We start from the raw sequence: 12361 nt of genomic DNA on the forward strand, positions 1-12361 counted from the left end.
ACACACACACACACACACAGACAGCACACCATCTGTAAGGTTCTATACAAGCTTCTAAACATGTCTCATTTGCATATAGTGATGTAAAACAGAGTGCTACTCTGTTAGGTAAATCATGCTGCATTATGTGGATGTCTGACAGTTTTGTATATGGGATTAATAGTGTAAGGCAATAAGCTTCCTCCTGCAGTCAGAGATTTAATTCTCCCTCTCACCATTTTATTTATGTATTTATTTTATTTGAAGCAGTCAGAGATTTCATTCTCCCTCCCACCATTTTATTTATTTATTTATTTTATTTAATCTTTGTTGGCCAGGCTAATCCCACTAATTTGGTGTCTTGTTTTCACCAGGAGACTCGGGGTAGTTGACATAACATGTAGGAAAAATTTGTTCAGAGCGACAGGGCATCTTCCTCTACTCTTTCTGTACACTAGTTGGTGCCAGGGACTGTCCCTAGTGTGTGAAGAATTCCAAGATGGAGGAAGAAATGAGAAAACAGGAGAGTAATGTACTGAAGAATACTGAAACATCTCAAACAGAATCTGTAAGACAGGAGATAGTTATTACAGAACTACAGTAAGGAGGTCAGAAACTCCTCTGCTGATGGTGATGATGGATTGGTTTGAGTCAAATGATGATGAAGAAGTAAGCTGGGGTATTATAGTGATGTCATGCTGGGAGAGGTAACAGAGGAGGTTCTGCTAAATGAATCAGGAAAAGGAGATGGTTTACCAGAAGGTGCTTATAGCAGCTTGGGAGCATGTTTGGCCAGTGGAGTATCTGGTTGTAAAGGTATGCCCCTGCAATGGGTGGTGCTATTACGAGTAAGAAAAACTTTAACATATGCAGAAATGATAAACAAAGGAAAAAAATATGCTGTGACTGAATCTAAAAGAAGACAAGTATTGATGCAAGGAATCAAAACAAATAGTGACATTATTATCAAGTATGACGTTAAGGACAGGATTATTTAACTTTTGGGGCTTAATGTACAGGATATAATAGCATTAATGCAATTAGGAACAGAAGACTTTTATAAAGTTACTTTTGAACCTTTTTCATTAAGTTAAATGTTTACATTACTTAAAAAATGTGTGAATGAAGTGGAGAAAATAAGCTCATTTACACCATGGAATGAGTATATTTTTAAGAACTTAGGACTGAAGATAAAGAAAATAAATATGCAATTCAGAAGAAATGATTTAGAGAAACTTGAAGAGTTAAAAAATTATGATGAAAGAAATGTTTGACCAGAGGTATAGGACAATATAAGTGACACTGGATGTGCACAAGGAAACAATGCAGTATAACAGTGAGGTATTGGGATCAGTCTAAAGCATGTTGTTTTTTTTTTCTTGTGGGGATGGAACGTGTTTGAGGCAAGACTGTAATAAAAGAAAATATGATCAATGTGTGGAAAGGGGACATAGTACAAAAAAAATCGTAGGCCTAAGTGTAGAAAATGCAATGAGTTTAGATATTCTTAGTTTGACTGTCCTTCAGTAAAAAGGCAATCTGAGGATAATATAATTGAAGCTATTAGAGGAGAAATGAAAATATGAGAAGACTAACAAAACAGAGAAAAGAAAATATGGGAAAAAGAGGCTGGGAAAGGAGACATTAAAAATAATGAAAGCGTAATCTTAATTGTTTCTTCATAATCATACAGTGCATTGCAGTAATTAATCTTCTGTTAATAGGGCATATAGACTTGTTTTACATTGTTAACAATTTTATTTAAAACTTTTATTAGTTTAAATAATTTGACAGTTAAAACTGGGCTATGACAACAGCATTTTTGGGAGGGCAAATGAACCTACAGGCATTTGAATAATTTCAATTTCAATACACATAGGCCTTACATGTTGAGCTACTTTCTCAGCTATATGGGGTGTGGGCATACAGAATCTAATGTCTGATTGTATACACTCATACAAATTCCAGGAATGAATGCCAGTTAAGAATGCCAGTACTGACAAATATTGTCTTGCTCTATAAATGTAAGTCAGCATTTTTTTGTTGCTACCTGCCACTATGCAAACTGAAACATCTTTCACAACAGAAGCTGTCTCACACCAGTTCTTTCTTAGTCACTCCAATCTATCCCTATGTACCTCTCTGTTGTGTTCGATCTGTTCAGGAGACAGATACATAACACGGTTTTAATGACATGTTTGATGATGACATGTTTTTTGCAGGTTACGTGTTTAGCTATAGGGTGGTATGCTTACAGTACTGAGGTGGGGATCATGCCTTAACATCAGCCTCTCATCGGCCAAGGAGGCTGAGCTTTCTGCAGATTAAATCACTGTAGTGATGACAACACTATTCCTCTATGTGTGGGATGCCGGTAACATGGCTGACAACTTTGGCCAAACTATTCCATATATCAGCCTTATACTGTGACTTGGCATAGCCCTCCTGCAGGATTTTTCCCTTGTACTGCTTATGGAAGATTTCCAGGAACTATCATCAACTTCTCTAACTATATTTGTTTCAACTTCAAAAATCTCAGGAATAACTGATACCCAAATGACTTCTCATGTGTTTCAAACTTATGGCAACAATGGGGTACTTCATTTGCACAATGGACAGCCAAATAAAAAAAAAATGTAAGGAGAGTATTATTGTAGTACTGCCAAGTGACTAAGTAAACCTCTCAATTGTCCCTAGTTTTGAGGTATGTCCCTATTTTCAGGTTTGATTTGTCTCAATCTTCTGAATCTTCCTTTATCACACATGGTTTTGAAGCTGTATAGTGCAGAGAAATCCACACTACATGATCAACATACTAGTGGCAACAATAATTTAAAGAAAGAGGACACACATCTTACATCTCCCTTTCTCAGATGAATACACAAATTACCTTGACTGGTAGAATTTTGCAATACAGTTCATTAAGGTCTGCAGAATTTACACTGTTTCCAATAATGTGCTTATATTTTTCATCCTTTTTATTACTCTGCTTTGCGTGTGTGTGTGTGTGTGTGTGTGTGTGTGTGTGTGTGTGTGTGTGTGTGTGTGTGTGTGTGTGAGACTGAGCAGTACCCCACATTTCTACTAAAATATGAAGGGTTATGTGCTATTTGGTATTCAAGTTTTATGCAAATTAGATGTCCAGATTTTTGGCTGGATGTGTGACTTTATGGTTTAAAACATGGCAGTCCTCTGTCACTGTGTTTGCAATGCTCAACAACAACCCCATCATCAGATGGTTAAAGATAGCATGATCACTTGTCTCAGTCTAGCATCTATACACATCGGTACATCATGTTCCTTAATTCTGTACTAATGAATGACATGTGGAATACTTACTAACAGCTTACCAACAACTTTAATTAGGAAGATCATATCAAAGTGAACATGTAACAAGCTACAGTTATAAAATGTTCTTCTGAGGAATCCATAGTATTCGATGTAATTTACGATGGATATAATTTCTGAAAAAGTATGACTGAAGAATTTGTCAGACTCTTTCATGTGAAAAAGGGAGGGACATGTTTGTTTAAAACTTAACTGAGGAACACTCCTCATAATGACATTCACTTAACAGACATGACCATGTCAATTTCCCAGTCCCTGTCATGAGGGCTTTCTGAGCATGTGCAGAGCTCACCGCAGGCACTCAGGATGTGCACAGCATCATGTGAAACTTCTTCTTTCGGCTTTTCCCGGTTAGGGGTCATCACAGCGGATCACCTGTCTGCTCATGATTGGCAGTGGAGTTTTATGGTGTCAAGTTACCAGACCGGTACCCAACCTTCCACAGAAGGCACACACTCTTGTCTAGGGCCAATTTAGAGAGTCCAATCCACCTACAGCATGTCTTTGGGAGGAAACCGGAGCACCCGGAGGAAACCCAAACAACCACAGGGAAGGAATGCAGACTCCACACAGAAGGCACCCCAGCTGAGGATCAAACTGGAGAACCTCTTGCTGTGAGGTGGCAGCTCTAACTGCTGCACCACCGTGGTCACCCAGCATCATGCACAATTCAACTTTATATTTATCAGGTTTATTCATCTTCAGTTTGAGTGATTCAGAAACAATAATGACATGAACCCTAATTAGCATATTCATTGCGCTCAGATGGAGTATTTCTACTTGATAGAATCATGACTGGAGCCACCTCTCATTATCAAGTTACAGAAAATGCACTTTTGTCGGAATACAGTGGTGTCCTTCTGAAAGTACTGTAGCTATATCATAACACTATCTCCTTCAGTAAGGTATGTTTTTCTTTTTAGAGCTACTTATATGTATTAGTAAATAGGTTTATGTGAGTTATTTATTCAGCCTAGAAGTGGGCTTCATTTTTTTCTCAGTGTTTCTACATGTATTGGTCAATGCATCCTTGTTAACATGCAGTCATGTGCTATTATTTTTGTGGTGAAGGGACTTGTGTAGGGCATAACTAATGACTGACATTCAGGTATAAGATTGTTTTGTCAATGTATATATTGTAACGTTACATCTTACTAATTTGTAGCAGTTGGACTATTATTATAGTATGTCTCTTGAGATTTTTAAACCCATGTAAGGCCACAGCTGTTAATTCTAGTCTGTTTTCCTTGTCAACAAAGATATGCTAAAGAAGCCATTACAGAAATCTATATTTAACCACAAGCACAAATCTGCTGAGGTAGAAAATGAGGTGGTACTAGAGGCCTTCCTACTTTATGGTAGAAGGATCTTTATTTCCTCCTGTTCTGGCTGTCCCTTTTTTGACCATGCCTGGTATGAAGATGCCACCAATGTAAATGCTGTGGGTGGTCAGGAAAAAAAAACTATGACACAGTACTCCATTGAACAGCTGATATTACCCATGCCAGCACCCACAGTGCCATGGGAATGGGAGGAAACAAGTGGGGGGGCTATTTATAGATCTACCACTTACAGAGAATGAGAAGCTCTTGGCCTCATTTAACAGCAGTTCCACCTCCCCCAGAGTTCCGTAGTGCAGTGCTAGATACTGGAGCAGAGATGGATAGGCCCCATAGAATTTCCTCTGCTGATGCCCGAAGTATATAGTCAAATTATTGGTATCTGGTTGTATTTTTACCTCTTAGTGTCCTTACAGTTGTAAAAAAATACTTGCCTCACCTGTGTCATGTAGGTGCATCTGGCATCCAGGTACAGCATCTATCTACACAAGGTGTGGGTATGGTTATACTTGAATATCATATATATATATATATATATATATATATATATATATATAGACATACATACATATATTTTTAGCTGTACTGCTATTAGTTACATGTATTTTATTTCTGGGGTCATGTGTGTGTTTTATGCATTTTCTTTTGGTATATTCACAGGTGAAACTTTGATTGGCAGCAGCACTGCAGAGCTAACAAATATGACACTGGAGGAACATTAGCCTTTAAAAGTAGCTTTTTGTATTTTGAACCCAGTCGGGGGCCTCAATCAGTCTCATAGCTTCTTTCACAGTTGTGGCAGAGCTGTGATCTACTGCCAGATTTGACCCCCATTTAATCATTTATTACAGCATTACTGATCCTAATATCTGCATAGTCTGGTGCCTTTCTCTATGGTAGGATTGCAGTACATACATGCATACAAATATTTCAAGCATGTGCAATAATGTCCTTCTATCATGCCAATATACCAAGACAGTTATCTCCATCATAATTGTCCAGGCTGGTCTTAAATGTATCTAAGCATGCTCTTGCTTTAATGTAATTTGGTAGTGTATTCCATGCATCAGCTGCTCTCTCAGGCAACCAATTAGTGCACTACTCATTCCTACAGAATGTTCCACATAAGTTGTCCGATGATTCTCTACTACTTTTTGATAACCTCAAACATTCGCATGATGTAGTTGTCTCTAAATGCCCTATATGCCTGAATAAGGTCTCCTCTTAAATATCTATATGAGATATATGTTCAGGTATTTTATTCTTTCAATAATAGCTTAAATTTTCACATCCATGGATGCCCCAAGTTCAGCTATTTTAGTCTTTCATAATAACTTAAATTTTCTCTTCCATGAATGCCCTTGTTATATTTCCACTGTACTCTTTCCAGTTTCCTCATGCTTCATTTTTATAAGCTTTCCATATTGTTATTCCATACTCAACTTTGGGTCTAATGTTGTGTCTTTTGGCTTTTCCCAGTTAGGGGTCGCCACAGCAGAACTCTGGTCCGCTAATGATTGGCAGTAGATTTTTACGTGCTGAGTTGCCAGCCCTGACGCACAACCTTAAATGAAGGTACGCCCATTCATGCATGTCTCCACACAGAAGACACTCTAGCTGAGAATCGAACAGGACAACGTCTTACTGTGAGGTGACATATAGTCGGCAAATAATGACTTTACTATTTATGAATTCTAGACATTATAAAGCTTTTTATACAACATATAGTTCTATAAATATATTCACTCAGAGCTTCCTTGTGCCTGACATGGACACCTGTGATTACAAGACTTGGATTGCTTCTAAAACTGCCTAGACCTACAAAGCTGATATAAGCGTAGTTTTGTACTTGCTGTTACTGTTTCAGTGATATTTAATACTCTGTACTGCATTTACTGATTTGGTTGAAGCTATCACTATTTTTCTGCCTGCACTTGTTAAAGAAATTCTTTCTATTTGTTTATTACTGTACTGCTCTTTGGTTGTTTTAACAGTATTCTGATATTTTCCTAACCTCTTCTGATACTGCAGAAGCTTTTCTGAATTTGCCAAAGTTCTCTCGAGTCTGCCAAAATATTTCTGTGTTTTGCAGAGTTTTTGTGTTTTGTGAACATTTCTCAGGGCTAGTCAAATTATTTCCAAGGATTCCTGATATTGCAGGAATACTGACTGCTGTTGTAAAGTATTTGCTACTGCACTTGAGCTCAAAACCATTTTGTTTTACATTTAGAGGGTTATTTTGCACTGTGGTGGGAGCTAAATTTAGCCCATCCAAGGTGGGAACTACTAGTTGATAACATTGTGTTTTTATCTTTTTGGCCTGAGGGTTTAACTTTTTATCAAAGTCTTTCATCCAAGCCTCTGCACAAATTTGGTTCCCCATGCTTACATATAAACAGATCTCTCTAGTTTAAAATCCTCTATAGGAAATGCTTTCCTTAATCCCCCACTGTTCACAGCTGCTTGAAGAGCTGCCAGTTTGTGCAGAGGGTGGTACAACTGTAGGCTGTCTAATAATATACCACTAAACACTCTTTCCTTGACCTTTAAGGGACTCTCTCCTACTCTTTCCCATCTAGAAATTGTGGTTCCTTGTCTTACATAGCATAGGCTAGATTCAGACCTGCTGAATATAGACTGTTTAGTATCACTGTGCTCTTAAACCAGCCATTCTACATTAAGAGGACCTCCCTGCATGTTTTTGGCAGAAGTGTATCGCTCAGGACCCATCTAACTTGGGGATTGCTGGAGAAAGGCTCAGTTTGGGACTTTCCCATTGGTAGTTGTGTTAAAACTGTTTAGATTTGCCTGTATACAAGACTCGCTTTTGATCAATCTTGTGCTCAACATTTGGCAACTTTAGCCAGAGGTCTGGAGTGCATCTGTACTGAAATGCAAGACATCCACTGAAAAAAAATGAAAAATAAGTATATTGTAAACCAGCACTGCAGTTTGTTAAATGTATTTAATTGAATTACTGCTTTGTTCTTGCTGTTTGACTGCTTTTTACTCTGCACTTTGAAATTGTGTTTCATTGCCTTATATAGCATAGGCTAGATTCAGAGTTGTTGAATCTAGACTGTTTGGTATCACTGTGGTCTTAAACCTGCCATCTTACAGAAAGAGTACCTCCATACACCCTTGTTGCAGAAGTGTGTAGCTCAGGACCCATCTGAGTTGGGGATTGCTGGAGAAAGGCTCAGTTCGGGGATTTCCCATTGGTAGCTGTGTTTTTAATGTTTAAATTTGCCTGTATATAAGCCTTGCAGTTGTCTGTTGTTGCACACCATACAATAGGGTTTAGCAGTACCCTGTATAGATGCAATTGTCTGGGAACATTATGTTTCCCTAGAGACCTTCCAGTAGAACCCCCTGATCTTCCCTGGTGAGCAAAGGGCAACTCATTTGCACTTTACGCAGCATTCTCACACTTACATCCTCAACCTACTACATACCCACTGTATTCTCTACTCCAGACCAATGTCCTAAGTACAGCTAGCCCACTTCCTTCCCAAATACCACATTCAGAAAAATCCTTCCACAATGGATGGATAGTGTCCTATCATTTCTCCTGCCAGCTTGATTGACGTGGGCATCTTTAGGCAATGTAGCAATTGCTTCATGTATACTGACAACCATTTACTCCTAAAGCAAATGAGCACCCTATATGAGAGATGCAAATACACTGTAGAAATGGAGTCAATTCTCCAATGTAAAAAAACTAGACAGACAAGTTGTTAGCACACATGCTTCACCTCTCATGCAAACCTCGCCTGTCACACAAAATAAGGTCATGACACATAAACTCACATATATGGAGGTATTCACTAAAGGTCTACCAGAAGAACAGATACCTCCGAAATGCACACCACCCAAAAGAAACCATTATACATATCAACACACAAACCTGTGCCTCAATAAATAATCCCCTAAGGCAAAACACATCAAATGTCTTGGTCACAGGTGATTCCATAGTAAGACACACAGATGTCTCCCCTCATGAAACTGGATAAGGAGAATGTCACAGTCAGTTTCCTACCAGGAGTCAGTATCTGACAAATCATGCATGCATTCAAGTCACTCAACAAGAAATACCATTATGACTCTGGTGTAGTCCATGTTGGAGTGAATGATGTAAGAGATACCTCTCTGGATTATATGAAGAGAGACATGATGGAACTCTCTGATTATGTGTCTCAAACAGGTATGTCCCTAGCCCTAAGCAGTATCCTACTCTCATCCAGAATGATGCCACTGTATAAACAAAAATGATTGACTTCAACAATTGGCTTAGCTTCTGGTGCCATTCCAAGGAGATCCAGTATCTGTCAGCCTGGCAGGATATGGTATACAGACCTCACTGCTTTGCTAGAGATGGGCTTCACCTGCCCCCACAGGCTTTTGGATACTGGCAAAGGCCCTTGCCTCCCCCATAGTGCCTTTTCTAGCCAATGTCAAAACAACACATTTTCCAGTGTAACAAAATCTAATTGAGACAAACTCAGGATCCTGCTGCTTAATGCTAGGAGCTGAAATATGAAACTGCACTCCCTGGAATCACTCCTCAACTTGGAGGATGCTGATGTCTGTGCAGTTACCAAGACATGGCTGAAGGCCACTGAGAACACCCAAGCCATGCAAGGCTGCAATACCTTCCAAACACTCAAACCGCAAAATAAGTATGAAGGAAGCAAAGGTGGAGGTGTATTCATCTTCGAGATTGGTCAAACAGCATGACTCACCCAAACTACTTCATATCCAGCTAACTATTGGGAAAGCACCATACCACATCATTCCTAACTATAAATCCCCCACTATGAACTAAGATAAGCACACTGCCTACCTTGATTTACTGGAATGCCTCAACATACAGCCCAACACCTTAATCATGGGAGATTTCAACTATCCTTCCATAGACTGGGGGATATACTGTACATGAGCAAAAACATGTTCACCTGAAGATTCCTGGACTTTGTTAACACAAATGCTCTGCAACAGATAGTCTGCCTCCCAGTAGGGGCTCTAATATTCTGGGCATAGTACTCACCAACATGGGGGGGGGGGTCACTGTACTTCTCCAAGCATGGTGTTCTCCCTGGTTAGCTCAGACCACAAACCAGTCTTGTTTGAAGTAACTACTGGAACTGACTCACCCTCACTGGAACATAAATTGTAAAAATCCTTACCAAAGCTAACTATAGCCTACTAAGCAATGTTATAAAAAGCTGCAAAACACCTGCAGTCACAGACACCAATGATCACTATGCAGAATTATACACAAATGTCCTGTACAAACACTTAAACTCTGCTGAACTTGACCGGATCAAAACTAGGTCTTCCCATAAAAACAAGCCAACATGGTAGGCTTCAAGTATAAACAGATTATATACAAGAGGAAGAAACTGCTGTCCAAAAGCAAGAAGGATATCATTCTGCAGACGGGGAGCTCCCTCCTAAGCCTAAAAAGTAAAATCAAAAATCTTGTAAAGTCTTCTAAACCTAATTATGAAACTAAAATCACATCCCTAACTAAGGATGATCGTAAGGCATTCTTTAACTACATCCGGAGTCTACAAGGGGATGCCCAGTTATGTTCCAGACTAGTTGCAGATGGGATCAGTCATACTACACTGGAAGAAATCACCAACCTGATAGCTGACAAAATCAGTGCAAACTTCACTCCCCTATCCCAACCTTCCATATCCCAAAACATACCTGACACCAGTCCTCTGCTATCTCTAGAGAACAGGTCATGTCTGCACTCACCAAGGCCAAAATCAGTGTCAGTGGGACCAGATAATATCCCAAGTTGTTTACTAAATAATTTAAAACAAGATCTAGCAGATCCACTTGGTGTTCTGTTTAATCATAACTTGAGAACTGGCTATGGTCCTTCAGAATGGTGAATAGCAACAGCAATCCCCCTGCACAAAGGGTGGCTATCAACTGACCTTGGGACCTACCAACCCATAAGTCTAACCAGCCTCATCTGCAATGCCATGGATAAAAATATCATGGACCTTATCAACAAGGACATGGCTGGATGAAGGTAAGACAGTGCACACAACCTATCTCAACCTTGCCAAGGCTTTTGACACAATTCCTCACTCTGACATCATTGAGAAAGTCTCTCCGCTAGGGATTAACCCATACATTACCAGATGAGTAGCCAATTGGCTCACTGACAGAGCACAGTCAGTCAAAATTGATGACTTCACCTCCATCAGTACAACCGCCACTAGTGGAGTTCCACAGGGGTCTATGTGGGTCCCTTACTGGTTAGCATCTATTTCTCAGAAGTTCAGGCCAAAGTAGATGGCCTCTGGTTCACAAAGTTCACTGCTGATTGCAAACTGGGAGCAATCATTGAGTCCCCCAATGATGTCAAGATATTAAAAGAAGGACTGACACAAGCAAATAATTGGTGCCAAAGCCATGGCCTAAACCTAAATGCAAAAAAAAAAAAAAAAGTATTATTATTCCATTTGGCAAAATAGAATTCCCTACAAATTACAATATTGAGTGCACCCCCCTGAGTTCCAACCCAGTGGTGCGAGAGGTAGGAACACAGGTTGATAGCAATCTGAACTTTGCCCACCAAGTTTCCACAGGGTAAAGAAAGTTTTCTATGTAGCAGACCTCATAAAAAGGGCATGGTCAGACTACTATTAGAGTATTTTTGCACTTACCTCATCAGACATCTGCAGCAGCTGGGGAGACCTTAGAGATTTCTCACTAAGAAAATACAGGGACTTCAAACCATACCAACATGGATAAGCTGAAAGCCATGTCACTTTCCTCTGTAACTTATAGGCTGCTGAGAGTTGACTTGTGTCCGACCAATAGGGCAATCTCCGACCCTGCCCTAATGGAAAAGCTGCACATCTGCAAGTCAAATGTCACTCACTTTAGAGATCTCAACCTAGCTTGTGACATTAACAGAACATGCTAGAGAGACAGATATGTCTCCCAGAGACTGAAGCTTCTCTGGAATAGACTTCCTATTCACGTAAAACAGATATCCTCACTGACCCTATTCAAATGTAACCTAGATAACATCCAAAAGCAAGGTAAAGCAGCTCCATGGCAAAAACTTGTCACAAATCCAGATCTTTATTATGTTCAAAGATTAAAAAAATCATAATATAAGCACTTTTGTCTGCCTCTGCAGACTTCATCAGATACCTGATTTGGATTTGTGACAAGCTGTTGCAGTGGAGCTGCTTGACCTTGCTTTTGGATGGGCTGGTTTGTTCCAGAGTTTTCCTAGTGTGCAACCTAAATAACTGGATGGGAGATTGTAAATTCACCCTTGGGGTGGCACTTATGTCCTTCATGGACAGGTTTAGCCAGTATTGATCACAAACCCACTCGGTTCATAAATTCATTCTGCTAACTACCCACAAAGAACAAATGGGGATACTTAGGATTAACATGGCTAGGCTTGTAAAGGCTTTAGGGCAACTAGCCTAGTAACCTCCTATGAACCTATGAGCCTATGAACTATCATTAAGCAATTGGTTGATATGATTAGAAAAATTGAAATTTGGATCTTCACATATGCCCATGTCCTACATCTACAGTTTCAGTCACTGTGTGCTGTATTAATTGCTCATCTTATGTCTTGCAAATCTCATGCTCATTTTTTAATGCATGTATAAGTATACCATTCTCCTGTGCCCAAATGGTCAATT

The sequence above is a fragment of the Protopterus annectens genome, chromosome 2.part0, assembly GCF_019279795.1.
Source record: "Protopterus annectens isolate FY-2018-M chromosome 2.part0, PAN1.0, whole genome shotgun sequence".
Taxonomy (NCBI): domain Eukaryota; kingdom Metazoa; phylum Chordata; order Ceratodontiformes; family Protopteridae; genus Protopterus; species Protopterus annectens.